The sequence below is a fragment of the Crocuta crocuta genome, unplaced genomic scaffold, assembly GCF_008692635.1.
Source record: "Crocuta crocuta isolate KB4526 unplaced genomic scaffold, BGI_CrCroc_1.0 scaffold36, whole genome shotgun sequence".
Taxonomy (NCBI): domain Eukaryota; kingdom Metazoa; phylum Chordata; class Mammalia; order Carnivora; family Hyaenidae; genus Crocuta; species Crocuta crocuta.
In genome coordinates, this window is record NW_027532203.1 from 20079247 (window position 1) to 20102166 (window position 22920).

Consider the following 22920-nt stretch of genomic DNA (forward strand, 5'->3'; position numbering starts at 1 on the left):
TCAGTGCATGGAGGGGTTTCAAAAGTGCATGACATGTGTCATTACAACAAATGACTCTGGCTCAGACACGGAACAAGTTCACTGGCTTCAATAAATCCTAACGTTTCTCATTTCTCACCTGTGTTGGCCACACATCACCACAGTATTCATGTGGAGGTGATTGACATCGCAGAATAAGATTTATTTTTAAGTTGAATAGTTTTTTTCCCTTTCACAAAGAATACAGATTAATTTTTAATTAAGTACATATGGAGATATCTTGCAATGATACTTTAGAAAGCCCCGTAGACACAGCATAATTTGCTTCCACTCCATCATCAAATGAAAATGAAATGCTAGTGTGAGGACCAAGGAAGATAGACCAAGATAGTTGAATTATTCACTTTTGAAGGCTTCCAGTTCAAATGTTTTGCAAGCTTATTTGCAGCTGGGTTGCAGCAGGCTCCATCCATGTCTATCTAATGAAACTCATGCTGAAAATCTCAGTTGGAAGTTCAGGGAATCAGGGCCATTCATCAAACCTCGTCATAATTATTTAATAAGCAACATTAAATGTTCAGTCAAGTCTTTAACTCATCAGTTCAGTTATCACAGTTTAGTGCATGCAAACATCATTTACAAGGTTTCCCGCTGAACGATAGAGGATACAAATAAACCCCATAAATTAAACCAGCCCTCAAAATAACCTTCTCCTGCCTGTCTGCTCTGCCTTACCTTTTCCATACTTTAAAGGGCTTCTCAAATGGGCTTCCTCACAGGAAATGTAGGTAGGTAGGGAGTCTGTTTAGCTAGTGTCAGTTTCTGTGTATGTGCACATGTGTGCACACACACATGCACACACTGTTGGACCAATGAAGGTTCACATTTTTCCAAGGCTGCAGGTGGCTTGTTCTGCTCAGTGTGTCTGATACATGCCCATTGTGAGGAGAAAAGTAAGCATTTCTGTGAATACCTGGCTCTTCTTTATCCCATGATAATTAGGACACAGAATCATCTGCAGAGGCAGTGTATGAGAGTAAAGAAAACAAGGAAATTGAAGAGTGGAGGGGGAAGGAAAAGTGATAAGTGGCCTTTAAAGTAGAAATTCTCAATTGAGCTCTCAGACACTTTGATGTGGGAAAAAAGAACACTTTGATGTGCTGTTACTTCTTGTGAGGTGTGTCACAGGTAACTTGCTTAAAATATGTTAGAATAGATTCTCTAACTCTCTTAGAGTTATTCTTACCATAACATCATTCACTCATATGAATTCTGTCATGCTTTTTTGGGGAAGAGAATGGTTTTGATCACATTAGTGGAGGAATTTTCATGAAACTCTGTTTATCTAAGCTTCAGCCCTTGGTATGTTGGGTGTGTGTATTTGTGCACACACAGATAATTGTTGCCTTAGGAGACTTACAAAGAGGACATCAGGTGCTGTCAACTTTGCTTGTGTTCCACACTCTTGTGGTTCCAGTGAAGTGGCTACATTTCTTGACTGTCATTTAGATGGTCCTGGGTCAGCCAGCTTCTACAGCTTTCTTGGGCAATGGAAAAAATAGTAGTTGAGGAGCCAGGAGATCTAGTTTTTCACTCCAGTTTTGTTATTTACTAGCTGTATACCCATCTGCAAGCCTTGTTTTCTTAATTACTATGGGGAGGCCAAATTTCTGGTAAAATTTTATTAAATGAGTTATTAAATCAGAAATTGCCTTAAAACATATGCCTTTAAGTCTTAGTTTTAGGGTGTAAAGTTTCTAGTGTATATATATATATGTATATGTATATATATGTATATATATACGCATATGTATATATATATGGTGTATGTATATATGGTATATATATATGGTGTATATATATATGGTGCATATATATGTATATATATGGTGTGTGTGTGTATATATATATAGTGTACATATATATAGTGTGTATATATATATAGTGGTAAGAAGTAGAGCTCTATGTAAGGTGTAGGTAGCAACATATGTATGAAGTGTATATAAGAATCACATTGTGGGTAATATTCTAGACAAATCTGCATAACTTTGTAAGCAGCTAATGCTGTTGAAACTTTGGCCTTAGCCTACCCCAGATACTTGGAGTTCTTAATAACTATATTTGTGAATCTTTATCCACAGTATCACACAGTTGATATGCAATATCTTATTTAGCCTTCACATCAGGCCTTTGGGTCTTACAAATGAGAAATCTGAAACTTAAAGAAGTGAACTAGCTTTACCAATCTCTGTAGTAAATGATAGAGCTAGAAGTTGAGCTCATGCAGTCTGCTTCCAGAACCCATGCCCTTAGTTTGAATATGGAGGTAGTAGAAATCATTTCCACAGGAGAACTTGAGGTCTTATCACTTCACCCTATACTGCAGAGCAGATTATGGCCTTTGTACACTACCTGGTACTCAAAGACACATGACAGAATTCTGCTTCATCTCCAGAGGAAATGTAAATGTAGTTTAATAAATTTACATCTAAAAAGAACATAATTAATACAAAGTTGTGATTTTTTTGTTGTTTTCCCAGCAAAGAGTAAAGGGACAACAGACATCCAAGCTTGTCTTAGCTCTGTTGCCATTGTTAATTATGTATGAGATGTTGAGCAAATCACTGCTCTTTGCCCTGTAGTTTCCTTACCCATAAAAGTATCAAGTTGAGCTGGGATATTTCTAAGATCCTGTATCACACTCCTTTTGTGCTCCACTACAAATCTTCTTGGTCCTAATTCTAATGCTAGCCTCTGCTGCAGAGGCATGAAGCTTTGCTCAATGTCAAGCAGGTGTATCCACTTGGGGGCTGTCCTGAGTACCTCTTCCTTCCTGCCCTGGAACTTCTCTTACATTAGAACATGTTTACAGGGTGGGTACCTGGGTGGCTCAGTCAGTTAAGCGTCCGACTTCGGCTCAGGTCATGATCTCGCGGTTTGTGGGTTCGACCCTCACATCGGGTTCTGTCCTGGCAGCTTGGAGCCTGGAGCCTGCTTCGGATTCTGTGTCTCCCTCTCTCTCTGCCCCTCCACCACTCATGCTCTGTCTCATTCTGTCTCAGAAATAAATAAACTATAAAAAAATAACATGTTTACAGGGCCCTGCCTGGCACTCATAATACACACCATGAAATCCCTTTTGTCCACTGGAAGGTGATTCTGAATGCAATTTATGAGGCTCCCTCAAAGCTCCTATAGGTTTGGGAGTGAGTGGGTATCCTTGTGATGGCCAACTCAACACATCCTTTGTTGACTTTCCTCTGTTTGGTGTTCTTTCCTATCTGCTTTATTCCCTACACACGATCCACAGGCAAGCCATTATCTTGACTCTGATTTGGAGATCACACAGGCTAAGAGAGGCCCCTTCCACAATCAGGCTTGTTGACTTTGTGAGTATCTCTCTGGTGAAATTGACATAGCTAGATGAATTCCTGGGAGCCTTTCCAGATTTTCCATTCAAACTTTTTGAAAGTTGCTAAAATAATTATTGGGTACTTTTCAAGTAAGATTTACATTTTTAAGAAAATCAAGAAGAGTCAAAAATAGTTAAAGGATTATTCTAATAACCATCAACAACTACAATGTCACTTTGTAAAAATCAGTTGGGAACAGATTCTGAACTGAATTACTCTATTTCCAAGGGTTTGTAACCTTTAGCATAATTTTTAAAGTATTTAAGAAATTATACATACATTTGTATTATTGTTTTTAAAGATTAAATGCCAGTAAAAATATTTCCCAGTAAATATACATAAGTGTGGATTTCAGAAGGAAATATTCAAAATCTGGTGACAGGTTTGGTGAGATGGTGATGAAGTTAATTTACAGAACATATGGGAGGAAATGGAATGGGAGTGGCTACAGAGAAGGTGGGAAGAAGATAGAAAAGATGTGCCGTTCAGTGTTCTGAAATCTCTCAAGACAAATGTTTTCTTTTTCTTTTTCTTTTTTGGAGGCTTCATTGACTTCATAAATTGTTATTATCTCCAAATACCAGAAAAACCATCTTCATAAATGAGTCCTCAAATACATTCCACAGCAAAGCCAGGGAGTGGAAAGAGCATTTGCCTTGCATGGCATTAAGTTCACGAACTTGTGTTAATTCATCCATAAAATGAAGGTGTTAGATGGCTAAAGAGTTCTTATGACTCTCCAGTCGAAGAACCAGATAGTAGAAAATAAAATCTGTGAGATCAGACACCATATCTCTGCTGCTGGTATTTTCAGGTAACACAGATATTTTTTGGTACTTGAATAGCCTTTGGTTACTAGATCAGACCTGATTATCCCTTCTTGCAGTTTGTGAAGTTGTCATGAAGATCACATGAAACACCTATGGAACAATGCCTGACACATGGAAAGCATTTGTAGATTTTAGCTTTAAATTTGTAAATACCTATTGTAACACAAAATATAAATGGTTACTATCTAGGGTATTCTTTTATAATGAAGATGGGCAGTAAAAATTATTGGCTCAATAAACAAATATCTGCTGCAAGTTATTTGTAAAGTAGAGAATGTTTTAGGTGACAATAAACTCAGCAAGATTTTATTTTATTTTTTATTATATGAGGTTATTTTATTTTCTTTGGTAATTTAAGGATAAAGTTACAGAAACCACAACAATTTTCATTGAACTAGTTAAGATATGTGTATTTCTTAAATATGATTGTTTTTATATTATTATGACATTTTCCCAAACATCATTCTCTGAGAATCTATTATTTCAAATATTGTTTTCATTTCCAGGATCATTAATTATTTTCTTTTCCTTGGCTTGTGTTTCTATTTGAAGAGTCATAGGTGGACTTGTTTTGGGTGTGGAAAAGTTTTATTTAAAAAAAATCAGCAAGACTTTAGAGTGTGATATAGAGGGCAAAATGGTCACTTCATTGCAAATTTTCCTTCCCTGGCTGGCATAGTATTGGCATGGTATTAACTAAAATTCATCAAGGACCCACAATGTAGTCAGGCAATTTATAGGTATGCAATCCCCACAACAAGCTTATGAGATCACTCTTACTGTTATCCTATTCTTAGAGACAGTGATTTGAGACACAGAGAGGTTAAGTAATCTGTCCAAAGCAACACCACTACCAGATGTGGGAGCTTTGATTTAAACCTTGGCAGTCTGATTGCAGGATAAGTATACTCAACCTATATCCTATAATAACTCTAAAGTTGGCCAAATGGAATTTATAAGCACACTCTAGGGAGAAGAACACATTACTACTCAGTAATTGGTCAAACTTCAAGTCCTCTTTCCAGCCCCATCTTCTATTACTCTCTAGCCCTACTTAGTGCTCCAAGAAACTAAACTTCCTTTATCAACTTTGCATGTGTCATTCTCAATATATGTCTTCCCAAGACATTGCCTTAAGTACCCTTTGTACTTGGTCTCCCGCATCAAATTTCACCTATCCTCTAATACCTGTCATGAGATCCAAGTCTTTCAAAAAGCCCTTTCAAACTTTTGCTGCCAAAGCAGGTCTCCCTCCCCACTGAACTAGTATATTTTTGGTTTGTATTGACCTTCTTTTTTCTTCTTTAGGCATTCTATAGGTTTTGATTTCTAATAAGGTAAATATCAATCATTGTAATCCATATAACAAAAATCTCTTTGCCCCACCTTTTTTTTCTTTTTTCTTTTCCTTTTTTTTTTTTTTTTTTTTTTTTTTGAGTAAAGGGTTCTTAGACCATAAAGTGAAAAAAACACTATGGATTCTCCCTAGGTACATAACAGGTTTGTTTCTTGCTATGACCTCATAAGTCATTGTTATGGAAGTCCAAGCACCTATATAAGTCCCTGGCTGGACCTAGATTTTTGACCCTTCTAGCTCAGTGGCTAGTTTCTGGTGATCTGAGAGACTTTGGTGAAAGTTAGCTTGTTTCCTCTTTGGCTTTCTGTTTATTTGTCATTTATTTCCTCTAGTCTTTTTTCCCCCTCAATAAGTATATTTATTCAGATATTGTATATCCTATAATGATACTGGCATTTGTGAAGGGTGCATGGGGGATGATGTGATCTATCTAGCAGTTAACACTCCTAGACATCATTTAAAGATGTAAAGAACATCACTAAATCAGTATACTTATGTATTGAGGTACACAGTTATAAAACATACTGAGGTTAAACAGTTGAAGGAAGAGTATACTTTAAAGAATGTTCTGGTTTCCATTTTTGCACAGCAAAGTAGTCTTAAAACTCAGTAGCTTGAAACAACAGTTCTCATGATTTTATGGGTTGACTGGGCTCAGCTATGAGGCTATTGTTTAGGATCATTTATGCAGTGTCATCAAAAGATGGCTGGGTCTCAAGTTATCTGAAAGTTTGACTCCGCTGAACCATCTTAAGATGGCTCATTCATAAGACTATTGGCGGATTCTAGCTCAGTATAATGACTAGGTTTCTTAAAAGGAGAGTCAGAAAGTGAGTATTCTAAGATATTCAGATAGAGACCACAATGCATCTTATGGCCTACCACTGGAATTCTTAAAACATCTCTCCTGCATTCTATTGGCGAAGGCAAGTCACTAAACCCAGTATAGATTTAAACAGATAGAGATTTGGCTTTTCTATATAAGGAGGAATATGAATTTCCAGAGAGGAAAGAAATTTATGGTGGCCATCTTAAACTGTCAAAGAGAATTTTAAAAACCATTCACTACTGAAAGAGTTATTATTTATTAAGATGTATGTCTTTGGGTGCCTGGGTGTCTCAGTCTGAACTGAGCGTCTGACTCTTGATTCTGGCTCAGGTCATGATCTCACAGTTCTTGAGATGTGGGCTGAAAGTGTGGAGTCCACTTGGGATTCTCTCTCTCCCACTCTGCCCCTCAGCCTCTCTCTCTCTCTCTCAAAATGAACATTTTAAAAAGGGGTATTTCTTGAGCACTTACTATGTTCCAAGAATTGTAATAGCAGTATTTCAGCAAACAAAATAAGGTTTTTACTGCAATAGACTTGATGGTTAATTATATGTATCAATTTGACCTGTCACAGAGTGCTCAAATTAAACATTTTTGGCTGTGTTTGTTTCTGGATGAAATTAGCATTTTGTATCAGTAGATTCAGAAAAGCAGATTGCCCTTATCAATGTGGGTGGGAATCATCCAATCTGTTGCAGACCTGAGTAGAACAAAAAGCGGAGGAAAAAATTATTTATTTATTTTTATTTTTGCCTAATTACTGAAGCTGGGATATTGATCTTATCCTGCCATTGGAGCTCCTGGTTCTCAGGCTTTCAGACCAAGACTGGAATCTATACCATCAGCTTCCCTGGTTCTCAGGCCTTCAGACAAACTGAGCTACACCATGGGCTTTCCTGAATCTCCAGTTTGCAAATAGCAGATCAGAGGACCTTTCAGCCTTCATAACTGCATTAGCCAGTTCCTTATAGTTATATATCCTCTCTTGATCTATCATCTATCTCGATCTCAATCTCGTGTGTGTGTGTGTGTGTGTTTGTGTGTGTGTGTGTGTAATGAAAGCTATGAAAACAAAATAGGTTATAGGATAAAGATAGAGTAATGAGGGTACTAATTTAGGGGAAGTCATCAAGAGGTAAAATTAGATGGAGCCTTGATTGAAGTGAGAGAGTAAGGTGTGCTATTATCTGGGAAAGTGTGCTCTAGCCAGAGAGGTGGCAGCGTGCTTCACAGAATAACAGGGAGACAAGTATGTCAAGAGTAGAGTCAGAAAAAGAGGTTGGAAATCAGTTTAGCATTTGTCAGGAGCCAGATAATTTGGCCTTGTAATCCATGGGGGAGATATATTATAATTTTTATTTCAATCTAATTGTGACGAGAAACCATTGGAAAATTGGAGAACCATGATGCAATTTATGCTTTACAATGTAAATATTACACAACTAGAGACTAGCTAGGTAAAGGGGCTGGGGGAGAAATCAGGAATAAGAGTGGGAACAAATAGATCAGTGTTAGGGTCTATCATGGTCCATGGAAGAGTTGATGGTGCTTGTACAAGGATACCAGAAATATAAAGCTTAAAATCTTATTCAATAATATTTTGAAGTAGAGCCAACAGAATTTGTTGATAAATCATAAGCCAAAGTTGACTCCAATGTTTGATTCTGAGTGAAAGAGTGAATGATAAACTTTTATGAGCATGAAAATTAGTGAAGGAAAAACAGGTATGAAAGATTGGAAATCAATTGATTTTTTTCTTTGTTTACTTACAATGAAATGCATTAATCTTAAATGTACATTTACTGGAACTGATAATTGTATACATCTATGTAATCCAAACTCCTATCAGAACATTGACCATGACCATCGCCCTAGAAGATTTCTTTATATTTCTTCCCAGCCCATGCTATCTCATACCACCTCTAGAAACAACCATTATTATACTCTTTCCCCCACTCTAGGCTCTTTTTACCTGTTTTGGAACTTCATATTAATGGAATCATATGATTCCATTGACTTAGGAGAAAGTGAGTGGTTTTTGAAATGGCATGTTTATTATTAAACATCCATGTGAAGATGCCACATAGTCAGGATCAACTGAATATGACCAATGAGGTATTCTGTTGACAAAGATGGCAGATAAAGTATATGGGGGAATGCAGAGGAGTCTAATTGGAGGGGAGTTTTGAGTCTAGTTTTCAGAAAGATGGTGCTTTTTAATTAGATTTTTGGGGAATGAATTTTTGCCACTAGGGTGCCAAGACAGTTTAATTTTGGGGGGAGCAAAAAGTTGGGTAAGTCATATGGTGGTGGGTCTTGAAAACAAAAGAGTTGAGGAGACTGTATTAAAGCTATTAGACAATGTCAACAGAACCACAAAATACTGTTTAGGGAACTTATTCTTACAGATTTTGATTCTACCATTGATTTGATGATTTCAGGTTAGTGGTGGAGAACCAAAATCAATACATGAGAATTTGTCCTTTCAACACAACCTTGTAAAACCATGATGAGAGGCTGAAGTTCGACAGCTTCCTTGTAATGTGAAAGAAATCACAATTTTTAATCACTTACTTTGGGGGAGACAGTGAATAATTATCTCAGAAGAATAGATGATTGTTATTTGTTGCAGTTTGTGGGTGGTATATTTGTCCAGCTCAAACCAACTGCTGCTCTAACAGTAAGCCAGAAGAAGGATTCCTCCCACCCTGCCACTCAGAGGAAATTGGAGAGTGGGTGCTATTCCTGAACCTGACAATACAGTGAGTCACTACCCTGTCCTTTTCTCTTAAAATATAAAACATGAAAGAAGTCCATTTAAAAATTATTACTTATTAGATGCCTTTGGGGGAGTGGTTTGATAGGGACTTGAAATATCTCCTCCTCCTTGAAATCTGTTGTTTTACTTTGGAGCAAGAAGGCTCTGAGTTTCCCAGAGTACCTGCTGCCCCAGTAAGTACACTTCAGAGGGAGAAGGTGTTAAATTCTCACCAGATTTATTTCATCTATTTAAGGGCAAAGTCCTGTGGGAACAGGACACAGAGGGAAGTGGGATGCTTAGATAGAGAAATAACCTTAAAATGAAGGGTGTTTGCATAGGGTTACCCAGAGAGATACTACATATACTCACACTTTTTAAAAGTTTGTATTATGCCATTCCATTTTTATGAAAGACCTCCATTAGTACCTGTTTTTGCTAATTGAAAGAAAGTGGAAAATTTTTGCTTTTATGAAAAAAGAGGAAGAGCAAAAATAGTGTTGAGCATTTGTATTACAGCAAGCCAGTAGACAGGCAGTTCACACCCTGGGCAGCAAAGGTGGCCTGCCAAGTCTCTTCCATGATAAGTATATTCAGCATCTCAGCATCAACTGCCAGAGCTTTGCAGTGTGTGAGTATCTGTGCTTTATGTCAATTTATTTTGTGCATCCATTATCAAGATGTGTCCTAACATATTAGAAAAGCCTAAAAGAGAATATTTTTGGTCCTAAGAATGCTCAAAATTTTCCATATAAATTGATGACAATTGCTTCACTTTACACCAATTCAGCCTATGAAAGTTTTCATAAGAACACTCTAGGATAGTGGGGGAAATCTGTATTGACTTCAGCATTTCACCAAGTTTTGCATCTGTCCATATCACAGTGCTGGGGTCCCCTTCTAAAGCCATTGTTCACTATGTCCCCTCCTCCTCTTTAATGTGCTACAGACTGTACCTCTTAGCCATTATCTGAAGCACTTATGCACACTCATCCATCAGGAAGCGTCCCTTTCTCTCTTTTGCCCTCTCTCTGTCCTTTTGGCTCGCCTTCTTTCTGCTCCATTTAGAAATGTTGACAAGGCATTGTTCGCTGCTGACTAGTTTGGTTTTTAAGTTTAGTTATTAAGCGGCTCTTTTGTTGTTATTGTTGTTTTCCGCAGCACTGGATCTTAATAGCTGCTGAACTGCAAATAATGAAAAAAGCAAACAACTAGAAAACTAAAATGTTGAGAAATAATATTTCCCAAATAATGACACCTGAGCTGGCAGAGCAGGAGGCATTTCAGTAGCATGGATTGCAGAGGAGATAACTGTTAAAATCTTTGAGGCTGGAATTCCATTAGTGGAGATGGGGAACTAGGGGGTTTAATGTGTCTGCTATTTTTAGTGAAGAAAACTAAGGGATTGTAATAGCACTGGCTTACTACATGTTTGAGACATTCATTGGGCTTAGTAGAAATAAGTGTTTAAGTGAAGAATGGAATTGGAAAAGGGGGGCAGAACATGTGGTATGCATTGTGGGGTATGTGAGATCAGTGGGGGAAATTGATGATGAGAACACATAAGAAGAAGGTAGGAACATCTGACCTCTTATCCATTTTCCCACTGGACTATGGTTAAAGACAAGGAGGCAAATATGGAGAATGAAAGTGTCCTTATTTAAACTAAGAATCACATGTCTATCCAGTCTTCTTCAAAATTTTGTTTTCATTATCATAGATAATAAACAGTTTTGGGATTTTATGAGTCATATTTCATATCAAGGAGGAAAGTCCATAATTCAATTTTCTGACCGGTGTAGATTAACTGAGGCTAGCAAGGGGAGGCAGTGCACAAACATGGTTACTGTGCTAATTGTTCCTCTTCAACTGTCGAGCATGACCAGCTTTCTTTCACCTGGCATGGGATGAGTGGTAGCTTGCCTAACTGTACGGAGTAGTCTTTTTCAGATTTAGGATTGTTCCAAATCTGAAATTGGGTAGGCTCATCCATGCTCTCCAGACTAAGGACAATTAGGAAGCATCACTTCAGTATTTAGAATTGTTGTAAAACAAGTCCATGTTCACCCTGGTAGCCTAAGCTAAAAATAGATCTGATCTACCAATTTAACTTTGGAAAAAGAAAAGACATTTGAAGGCTCTGAAATTGGGTGGCTTTGCCTTAATGCTGCTTTCAGGGGTCCACGGGATCCAGAGTTAGAAATTTACAAAACTACACTAATCCTTATGTCTGTGAGACTGGGGGCCGCTATAGGATTTATTTGCACAGGAACATATCCCAGTCTGACTAATTAAACCTAGTATTACCTAAGAACATCTGGCTGAAATGAAGAACCTAGGGACAGCAGGAGATGCAGATTATGGGAGACAGATTTTGATGGGGCATAACAGTGGAAAGCAGAAATATGAGCCAGTTATTGAGCACTTTTATGTGCCAGAAACCATGCTAGGTGCTTTATGTACATTTTCTCATTACATTCTTATAATCATTATATGATATAGACTTTATGACTCCCATTCTCATGTTAAGTAAACTGGCATTCAGAGATGCTGAACAACGTGTCTACTTGGAACACAGTTGCTAAAGAGTCATACCAGGACTCAAACCCATGTCTGTCTGAACTGAAATGCCATATTATTAACCACAGAATTTAATTTTCCATCAAATACAAGAATAACCTAAAATTTTGTTTTAGTTATTCACCCCAGACCAACACTTTGGGAAGTATTTTACGCTATAAAATTGCAAGCTGCCTTGCATGAGTTAATGCTGAACATTTATGCAATTTTAGCCAGTTATATTCCAATTCATCTATTGTAATCTTTCCTGGAGGAAAGAGGGAGGGGTGCTTGGTGAGGGGGGAGTCCCTCATTTACCATTAATTTGTGTAAAAAAAATTCCATTTGAAATGCCTAACAAATTGAATTAAATTGAGAAAGGTCATAAGAGTTTATCAGTTGAAGTCATCAAGACAGCAGTAAAGAAAGTAGTTAGGAGGCTGATTTTATATTAGCTGGCAAGCCAGCCAGGTCACTCTATTAAAATTCCAAGAAAGCCTGCATTGCAGTGCTACTCAATGTGACAATTAAATGTAATATGTAATTTCTTCCACTACCCATTACATTGATGGCCAAAGGTAGCCACTCAAAATGAAAGCTACAGAAACGATTAATGCAGCACAGGGTGGCATGTATGTGGTGGGGCCATGTGGTTTGTTTCATTATAACATATTAGTCCCTGCTATTTTCCTCTCCTTGGTGGCCATTCTTAATTTTGAGCTGTAATCTGCATCCTAATACATTTATCCAACTTTGTTTATCACTGATGCGTAACTAGCAGTTATGCCTGTCTCCCCTGTTTCCTAACATTGATATACCATCCAGTCATTCACATCTCAAGAGCATAGTGCATAGGGTTATTGTACTTGGCAGTTTAAAGTCACAAATGTATTTATTTTTATCACATGAGCAGGCCCATTGAAAACTCTTCATGTGAATGCTTCACTGCCTTGACTTTGAGTCAAGGAGCCTTGCATCTATTTTCAGTTGTGTGGCCCATTGTCTGTGGCATGGGGAAGCAGTCACATTGCCTCCCACCTAGGACTGATTTTACTGTCTCTAAGAAGAGATATTTCCCTGACTAATCCCAAAAGGCTTTTCTAAATGAGCAACTTTTGATCCTTGAGTCCAATATGTGAAGATATAAAGAAAGAATGCCATTCAGTTCCAGGTAATAACATTAGTATAGAAGCAAAACTGGCACTTTTCTGAATGATGAAACAACCAAACATTCAAACTTCTAAATTGGACACATAATGGGGAATATTGTATAGTTTTAAAAGAAACAAAATTATATTTATGACCTTTTTGCTAACAATAAGCAGGAGGAAATTATTTCCTACACATTTATAGGTTAAAAGTTATTATTCAAGGTACATAAAAGAGCTATTAAAATCAACATGAACATTATCAACTCAACTGAGAAAGACATGTAAGTATAGGTATTGGGTGAAATAATTAAAAATCAATAATATCTTATCAAATTTTCAGAATTTAATAATGATTTTAAATGTGAAATATATCATACTTTTTAAAGAGTATATCTTATTTTTCAGTAGCCCCATCCCAGCTTAAAGGAGAAACCAGTGTATTTGAAATCCTCAGCACATACTTTCTTTTAAATCTCCTCTTTCTTTGCCAGAATTAATTACTATTTTCAATTTTATATTAATTATTTTCTTGAATTTGCTAATTATTTGCTATATGTATATACATGACTTAATAATATAGGTTGCCTATGTTTAAATTTGATGTTAATAGAAACATGTATTCTTTAGTCACTTCTTTCACCCACACAATGTTTTTACTCCATGCTGTTTGTAAAGATCTGTTTATTTTTATTTCTACATAGTACTCCAGCATTAAAAACATATCTAATTTTATTTATTCATTCTGCTGTTGATGGACTTTTAGTTTGATTTCAAGTTTTGCTGTTATAAATTATGCTCCTAGAGGCATTCTCATAGAAATATCCTGGCACACATGAAGAATTTTCATCTGGTAAATATATCTAGAAGCAGAATTATTGTAGTAGGATGTATCGTAGTAGGATTATTTGTTAGTATATTGTTCAATCTGAAACATTTTGAAAAATTAAAGGTAGTAGTATTAAAGATTACTCTAAGAAAATAAGAGTAAACTGGATACTCCCATATGTGTAGCTTCCCGTATCATAGTAGGTTTAAATTGGTGGTTAATTTCAAATTGTTTTTCTAAGTTGTACCAATTTAAAATTCCCATCAGTCATGTCCAAGTGTTCTTTTGCTCTCCATTTTTTTATAAAGGATGTTAAATAGGCTATTTCTCTGCTAATCATTAAGATTGAAACTTTTTTTGTTTTTATATGCATTAGTCGCCACTTTCCTCTTAAATAATTATTTATACAAAAGCTGCTTATGTTTTTTGCCCACATTTCTATTAGAATGTTTGCCTTTTTCTTACTTTATAGGAGCCCCATTAATTATAAGGTTTTCCTGTATTTGTAGCTATATTTCTGAGGTCTTTATTCTGTTTATGTTTATCCTTGTGACAATACCACAATATCATAGTTATAAAATTATGATAAATTTGATGTTCTATAGTTATGTTTATGTTTATAGTTTATATATGTTTATGTTTATATGTTAGTTTAACATATATAGTTTATATGTTTATGTTTATATGTTAGTTTAACATATGTATATAAACATATATAGTTTATATGTTTATGTTTATAGTTATGACGTATGTAATATGTCACATCTATATTATGTGACATAAATATATTTCCATTTTTCTTTCCAGAGATTCACTGAGTCTTCTAAATATTAAGTGCTTTTAAATAGTTATAAAACTTTCTCAGCTAGATTTCTATAATCATTACTTCTTTATTTCTGTCTTTATCTGGAAACCCAGTCAGATGCATGGTGGACCCCTTGATTTCATTCGTCCTTTCTTAATGTCTGTTTTACGTATTTCTTTTCTCTAGTTGGATAATTTCTTCAGGCCTCTTCAATTTATTAATTCTCTCTTCATCTATCTCTAAACTGCTATTTTAACCTTCTAAATTTTGAATTTCAATCCTCGTGTTTTTAATTTCTACAAAATTCATTTGGTTCTTTGCCAATACGGCTAAGGTCCTGATCTCACTTTTGCACTCTCTTTTTCATTTTTTTATTCATGATATTTTGTACCCTCTATTTTACTTAATTTTTAGACATATTTATATTATTAATATTATAGATTCAGTATCTGCAATCTTTGCAGATCTGGATAATATGTTCTTGTTGCTGCTGACCCTTAAACATAGTAGAATGATTTCCCATGTACTTAATGAATTATGATTGTGATGTTCATTCCTAAACTCATGTAAAAGGAACACTTTCCTCCCTTTAATTTTTTCCTGCTCCTTACAAAAGCAAAATTGAGAGAGGCAGGCTTTGTTTTGTTTTTTGTTTGTGTGTGGGGGGGGGGCAAGAATTTTGTTTTCCTAACTCACCAGTGAATATATCACTTCTCAGGTGTCATAGCTTTATTCAGAGATTTATGATTCATTAAGCTGCAGGCTTTTTCTCTTATTCCTGGTTTTACATTGTTTAATAAAACTGCACATTCTGGCTTCAGTTTCCTCAATCTAGTAAATCACTCTCTGATCTATTTGAAATATACAGAATCCTGTACTCTATAATTGAGAATACATTTCAATTATTTTAACTGAAAACATGACAATATACATATGCCATAAAGCAAATATCAACAAATGCTAATGGGTTAAAATCACAAAGAATATGTCATTTGATGACAGTGGTAAGCTATGGGGGGAAAACACTTTATAACATTCTCAGCAGCTTCTATTTCAAGCAATACACTTTTAAATAACCTACTTGTCAATTAATAAACCATGATTGAAACTAGAAAATATTTTTAAATTCAATGATAAAATATAACCTGTCAGATCCTATGGGTTATCACTAATGCTGTGACTGGAGGGAAATTCATAACCTGACATGTATTTGTTAAGAAAAAAGAGCTTTTGGGGTACCTGAGTGGCTCAGTAGTTTAAGCTGCAACCTTGGCTAAGGTCATGATCTCACTGCTGGTGGGTTTGAGTCCCACACAGGGCTCTGTGCTGACAGCTCAGAACCTGACACCTGCTTGGGATTCTGTCTCTCTCTCTCTCTCTCTCTCTCTCTCTCTCTCTCTCTCTCTCTCTGTTCCTCACCCACTAACACTCTTTCTCTCAAAAATAAATAAACATTAAAAAAAAAAAGCTTTTGCCTGTGGACGCCATGGGGTAAGCATCGTAAATATCTCCCCTCCCACTGCTGTCATGTCTAAGTCAGAGTCTCACAAAGAGCCTCAACAGCTGTGGAAGCTTTTTATCAGTGATTGAAATCATGACTGACTGAGGCAGTGGCAAAAAGAGAGGCTTTGTTTTTAAACCGTTTGATGACCATGACTCTGTAGACAAGATTGTTGTTCAAAAATACCATACTGTGAATGGCCACAACTGTGAAGTAAGGAAAAAGCAGGAGATGGCTAATGCTTCATTCAACGAAAGAGGTTAAAGTGGTTCTGAAAACTTTGATGGTGGTTGTGGAACTGGTTTCGGCGGGAACGACAACTTTGGTTCTGGAGGAAACTTCAGTGGGTGAGGTGGCTTTGGTGGCAGTCAGGTGGTGGTGGATATAGTAGCAGTGGGGATGGCTATAATGGATTTGGTAACGAGGAAAGCAACTTTGGAGGTGGAAGGCTATAATGACTTACAACAATCAGTCTTCAAATTTTGGACCCATGAAAGGAGGAAATTTTGGAGACAGAAGCTGTGGCCCCTATGGTGGTGGAGGCCAATACTTTGCCGTACCATGAAACCAAGGTGGCTATGGCGGTTCCAGCAGCAGCAGTAGCTGTGGCAGTGGCAGAAGGTTTTAATTACTGCCAGGAAACAAAGCTTAGCAAAAGAGGAGAGCCAGAGAAGTTACAGGGAAGCTACAGGTTTGTTAACTCATCCAAGCACAGTAGTTGCAGGGTCTAGCTGCTACAAAGAAGACATGTTTTAGATAATACTCATATGTAGGGGTAAAAACTCAAGGACTATATTTGTGACTAATTGTATAACAGGTTATTTTAGTCTCTGTTCTGTGGAAAGTGTAAAGCATTCCAACTAAGGGTGTTAGTATAGATGGCTTTTTGCACCCATGCTGTTGATTACTAAATGTAATAGTCTGATAACTTGGATGTAAATTAAAAACTAAATTTTAAATAACAAAAAGGAAAAAGAATAAATGAAAATCAATGAGCTAAGTATTCAAACGAAGAACAGTTAAATCTAAATGAAGAATGAAAGAAATGATCAAAATTAACAAAGAAATTAATATAGAAAATATAGTGGAGATTTTTAAAAACTCAAAAATTGGTTCATTTAAAAGGTTAAATTGATGAATTTTGGGGGAGATTAACAATAAAGTAGGAGTACAAACAATATTAATGGAAATGTTAACATTATTTAGATCCTACGTATTTTAGGATGTTAATATAAAATATTATAAACAACTTTATGGCAATGAATCCAAAAATTTAAAAGCAATAATACTATTTCTAAAGAGGAAAAAACTTTAAATATTAATAGGAAAAAAACTAAATCTAAACAGAATTTTATAGACAATTTAGTCAAAAAGAAATCTCTAATATCAGATTGGATTATTGGATTATTTAATAAATAATTCCAATGTTACATAAAAAGTTTTACGTAAAATGAGGAAATCTGTCTCTCTCTCTCTTCCTCTTTCTTTCCCCTTCTTTTATTCTTTTCATAGGACCAGGATGTTCTACCAAAAAAATTTAAAATAACAGTATTCTCATGAACATAGATTTAAAACCCTAAATAAAACATTAATTATAAAATTAATTTATATACAAAAATGCATCACAAATAAGTTGTGTTTAATTCTAGAAATTCAAAGTTGGGTTAGTGTAAGAAAAACCAATCTGCGTACTACACTTTTATAAATTAAAGTGTGTGTGTGTAGGGGGGTAATCACATGATCATCTCAACAGATGCAACAAAGATATTTGAAAAATTCAGCAATCATGCCAGATATGAAATCTGGAATCAGATCGGAATCACTAGACTGGGAATTAACAACTATGGTTGATATGCTAAGGGCTCTAATAGATAGACAGTACACAAGAACAGATGGGCAATATAAGCCGAGAAATGGAAATTCCAAGAAATAATTTTTCGAGATAAAAGACACTATAGCATAAATAAGAATGCCTTTGATGGATTCATTAACAGACTGGAAATAGTTGAGGATGTAATCTCTGAACTTGAGAATATGTCAATAGAAACTTACTAAACAGATAAACAGAGGAAAAAATACTGTGAAGGAAGGAAGGAGGAGAAGGAGGATATCTAAGAACTGTGAACCAACTATAAAATGTATAATGTGTGTGATGGGAAACTGGAAGAAAGAATGGGAGGAAGAGAAGAAGCATTTGAAGCAATAATGACTGAGAATTTCCCCAAATTAATATCAGACCCCAAACACAGATCCAGGATACTCCGAGAACACCAAGCAGGATAAATTAAAAAACAAACAAACAAATGGCACATATAATTTTCAAACTACAGAAAATCAAAGATTATATAGAAGCAAAGAGAAAACTTCCTAAATCACTCCATGAAGCTACTATTATCCTAATAACAGAACCAGACAATAACATTACAAGAAAGTTACAGATCAATCAATATCTCTCATGAACATAGATGCAAAAATTCCTCAAGAACATATTAGCAAATCAATCTAACAGTGTAAAAAGAGACTTATATACTTGACCAGGTACGATCTATCAGGTTTACAAGGCAGGTTTAATGTAATCCATCATATCAACAGGCTAAAGAAAAATCACATAATCATATCAATGGATGCAGACAAAACAATGGACAATATCAACATCTATCCATAATGAAAACTCTCAGCAAACTAGGAATAGAGGGGACCTTCTCAATTTGACAAAGAACCTCTACAAAAAGCTGTAGCTAATATCATGCTTAATGGTGAGAAACTGTAAGTTTCCCCACTAAAATCAAGAACAAGGCAAAGATGTTTCCTGCTATAACTGCCATGTTTTTCAACATGATACTGGAAGTTCTAGCTAATGCTATAATATGACAGGAAAGAGAAATAAAAGTTATACTGATTTGGAAGAAAGAAATAAAAACTGTCTTTGTAGAATACATGATTGTCTATTTGGAAAACTTGAAAGAATCAACCAATAACACCTATAACTAATTAGTAATTATAGCAAGTTTGCAGCATACTTTACTTCTAGAAAAATAAGCCACTTTCCTACATACCAAAAATAAAGAAGTGGGATTTGAGATTAAAACAGTACCATTTACATTAGTACTCAAAAAGTTAAATTGTTAGGTATGAATCTAACAAAATATGTGCAAGATATATATGAGAAAAAATATAAACCCTGGTAAAGGAAATGGAAGAATAAAGAAAGAAATATTCCATGTTCATGGATAGATGATTCCATGTTCATATGATAGATCAATATTGTTAAGATGTTAGTTGGCCCCATCTTGACTGATAGGTTCAGTGAAATTCCAATAAAAATCCCAGTGTGCTAATTTGTGGATATCAATAAACTGATTTTAAAGTTTACAGAGGCAAAAGACTCAGAATAACCAATGTAGCAGTTAAGGAGAATAAAGTCAGAGAACTAATACGTCTCAACTTTAAGACATTTAAAAACTACAATAATCAAGACAGTATGGTATTGGTAAAAAGATTAGACAAATAGATATATGGAAGAGAATAGAAAGCTCAGAAATAGGCTATGTGACTATAGTTAACTGATCATTGAAAAAGGAGTGAAAACAAGGATAGTCTTTTCAGCAAATGGTGCTAGAGCACCTTAATATTAATGTCCACATGGGGAAAAAAGTGAATATAGATACATAGAAACAGATCTTACATCCTTCACATACATACACCCGTACATACACCTTAAAATGGAGTATAGACCTAAATGATAAGCCATGAAGATTCAGAGGAACTTTAAATGCATATTACTAAGTGAAAGAAGCCAATCTCTAAAGACTACAAACTGTGTAATTCCAAATGTATAACACTCTGGAAAAGGCAAAACTATTAACTATAGTAACTGAGGTACTATACTATACTGTACTAACTATAGTTATAGTTAACTATAGTAGCCAGAGTCTGGGAGAAGGGAATGGGTGGATAGGTAGAACAGAGTTTAGGACAGTGAAACTACTGTGTATTATACTATAATAGTTGGCACATGTCATTATATATCTGTCTCAATACCAAGATTAAACCCTAATGTAAACTATACATTTTGGATAACAATGATATGCCAATGTAGGTGCATTCATTATAACAAATGTATCACTCTCATGTAGGATTCTGATAGTGAGGGAGGCTAGGCATATGTGGAGGCAGGATATACTTGGGAAATTTCTGTGCCTTTCTCTTAATTTTGCTATGAATCTTAAAATTGCTTTAAAAATAAAAGATATTAAAATTATATAAACAAGAGGACAAGAAGAGTTAAGACAATGTTGAAGAAGAAAAAATACCACATATTAAAACTTATTATAAACCTCTAATATTTCATACTGGAGTTACTGTAAAGGATAGTAATTAATGGAGTAGAGAGAATAAAGAGCCATAAACAGCCCATAAATAAATAGGCTTAAAAATAAACAACTCTTACAACAAACATGGCACTGCGAAAGAGTTGGGAAGGCATTTTCCCCCATAAATTGCATTGATTCAACTAGATATCCATAGCAAAAAAAAAAAAAAAAAGACTTGAAACTACTGCATGCTAAAAAGAAATAAATCTAAGTGTTGTAAATATCAAGGTAAAAGTTAAACATTTTTATAATGTATGAGAATATCCTCATATCCTCATGAACTTGGGATAGGTAAAGATTTCTCAAACCAGTCACAACAGACTCTAATTAAAAGATTTACAAAGCCAGCTAGGTTAAAATTGAGAATTTCTGATCATAGAGAGACAACTTTAAGAAAGTAAAAAAGATGGGATGCCTGACTGGCTCAGTCAGAGGAGTTTGCAACTCTTCATCTCAGGGTCATGAGTTGAGCCCCACCCACATTGTGTATAGAGATTACTTAAATAAATAAAAGACTGTTTTTCAAAGTCACAAAAGCAAGAAAAGTTACTCAGCAACACATACATGTATACACAAAATATATAAAGAACTTATCATCATTAAGGGAAATACAGACAATTCAGGGAAAAAATGGGCAAGAGAATCAAATATTTCACAAGAGAGTGTTTCTAAATGGTCAGTAAACCTGTAACTCGTGCTTCAACTCATTAGTCAACAGAGAAAAGCAAATTAAAGATGAGGCATCACTATGCACCTATTAAAATGGCTGGTGAGAGTATAAACTGGTACATTCACTTTGAAAAAATATTGAGATTTTCTACTAAATTTGAATATATATACACTATGACCCAGTAATTCCTTCTCAGTACATACCCAACAGAAATGTGTTTTATAGTAGCACAATGCTTAATAACCCCAAACTGGAAACATCTCTGACTTATAATGGATAAATAAATCTGGTATATTTATAATTGATTCCTAAACAGCAATGAAAATGAACAGATATTGCGCACAAAAAGGTAAATCTCACAATTATAGAGAATTCTGAAAACAGGCAAAAGTAGTATATGCTATTGGAAGACAGGAGAGTTCACTTGGGTGAAATGGGAGGTGTGTGATTGGAAGAGATCAGGAAGTGAGACCTGGATATCAATAATGTTCAGTTTCTTGATCTGGTGGTATTTTCACTTTGGGATAATTTATTGAGCCATTCACATATGAATTGCACACTTCTCTCTTTGCATATTCTACTTCAACTAAAAGGTTTTTTGTTACTAGCTCAGTCATTCTTGACCAACTAATCAATTATGAAATGCCCTATTATATCATCAGCATCAACATCATTATAATATTGGTAACCTGGGCACTATCAATGCTCAATTTAAAAAGTAAAGAATTATAAATCAGATTTCTGTCTTTGTGTGGATAGTCAAGGGCAAAATCATAACTTGATTTTTTTTTAATTTCCACCTAATTCTTATCACATTCAAATGCCTACTGTTGCATAGGTTTAAACGATATATCCCAGTGCTACCTCTCTCCCAGTTTCTCTATGTTTCTTGTTTTTCCTTCCATCTGGAATGCAATTCATTCAGATACTCAAATGCCTGGTTCTTTCACTTCATATTTTTGCTGTACTATCACCTCTGCACAATCCCCCTTAAGTATAATCTCTATGGGCACAGGAACTTTGTTGTGTTCACTGCTACATCTTTAGCACCCAGAACAATTTCTGGTACATGGTTGGTGCTGGATTATTTAAATGGCTGAATAAATGAATAGTTCATTTGCAATAAAGGCCAATGAAGCACCACAAAGACAAATTACTTGGTTGATTGGTAGCAATTCATTTGACTAACAACACAAGACTCTGGAAAACTTGGTGTTAACCCACCTTTGGTTTATTTGAAAATTTTAAACCTCAAAACTCAGACTTGACCATCCTCCTCCTTTATCCTGCTGTGCATATGCTATTGAATTGCACAGTCCCTGGCGGGAAAACATTAAACAAACAGAACCCAGGGTTGCTATGCTGTTAAAGCCAGAAGTACATCATTCATTATGTGAATAAAATACATAGAGAATAAAATAGCCACAGAGTAATGGGAGTTTTATTCTCTCTCTATTCCATTTCACTCCCTCTCTATTTTACTTACGTTATGAAATGATGCTCCCGCCGCTGGCTGATAAATGTTGATTAATCTGATGGAGAGTTGGATTTGTTAGCGGGCAAAAGCAATGTAAATAAATCGAGCAGGTGAACTGGAGTTCACAGTGTCATTTCTGAGATTAAAGAGCCTGTCTAGCCCTCCAAGCTCACTTATTACAATCAGGATGCGTGCTCTTCTTGTAAACAGACCGAGTAAGCCCCTTCAAGCAGCTCAAAGTCCTCCTTTTGTGTGGTCTACAGCCTGTCCCTTCAGCAAGTTTCATCTCTTGGGAATTTTCTGTACTGTCAATTTTTGTTTCTCCTCTTGGGGCTAGAATTTGGGGGAAAGGAGGCTACAGAAAATAGATAGGTCAGTTTTTCATTTTCATC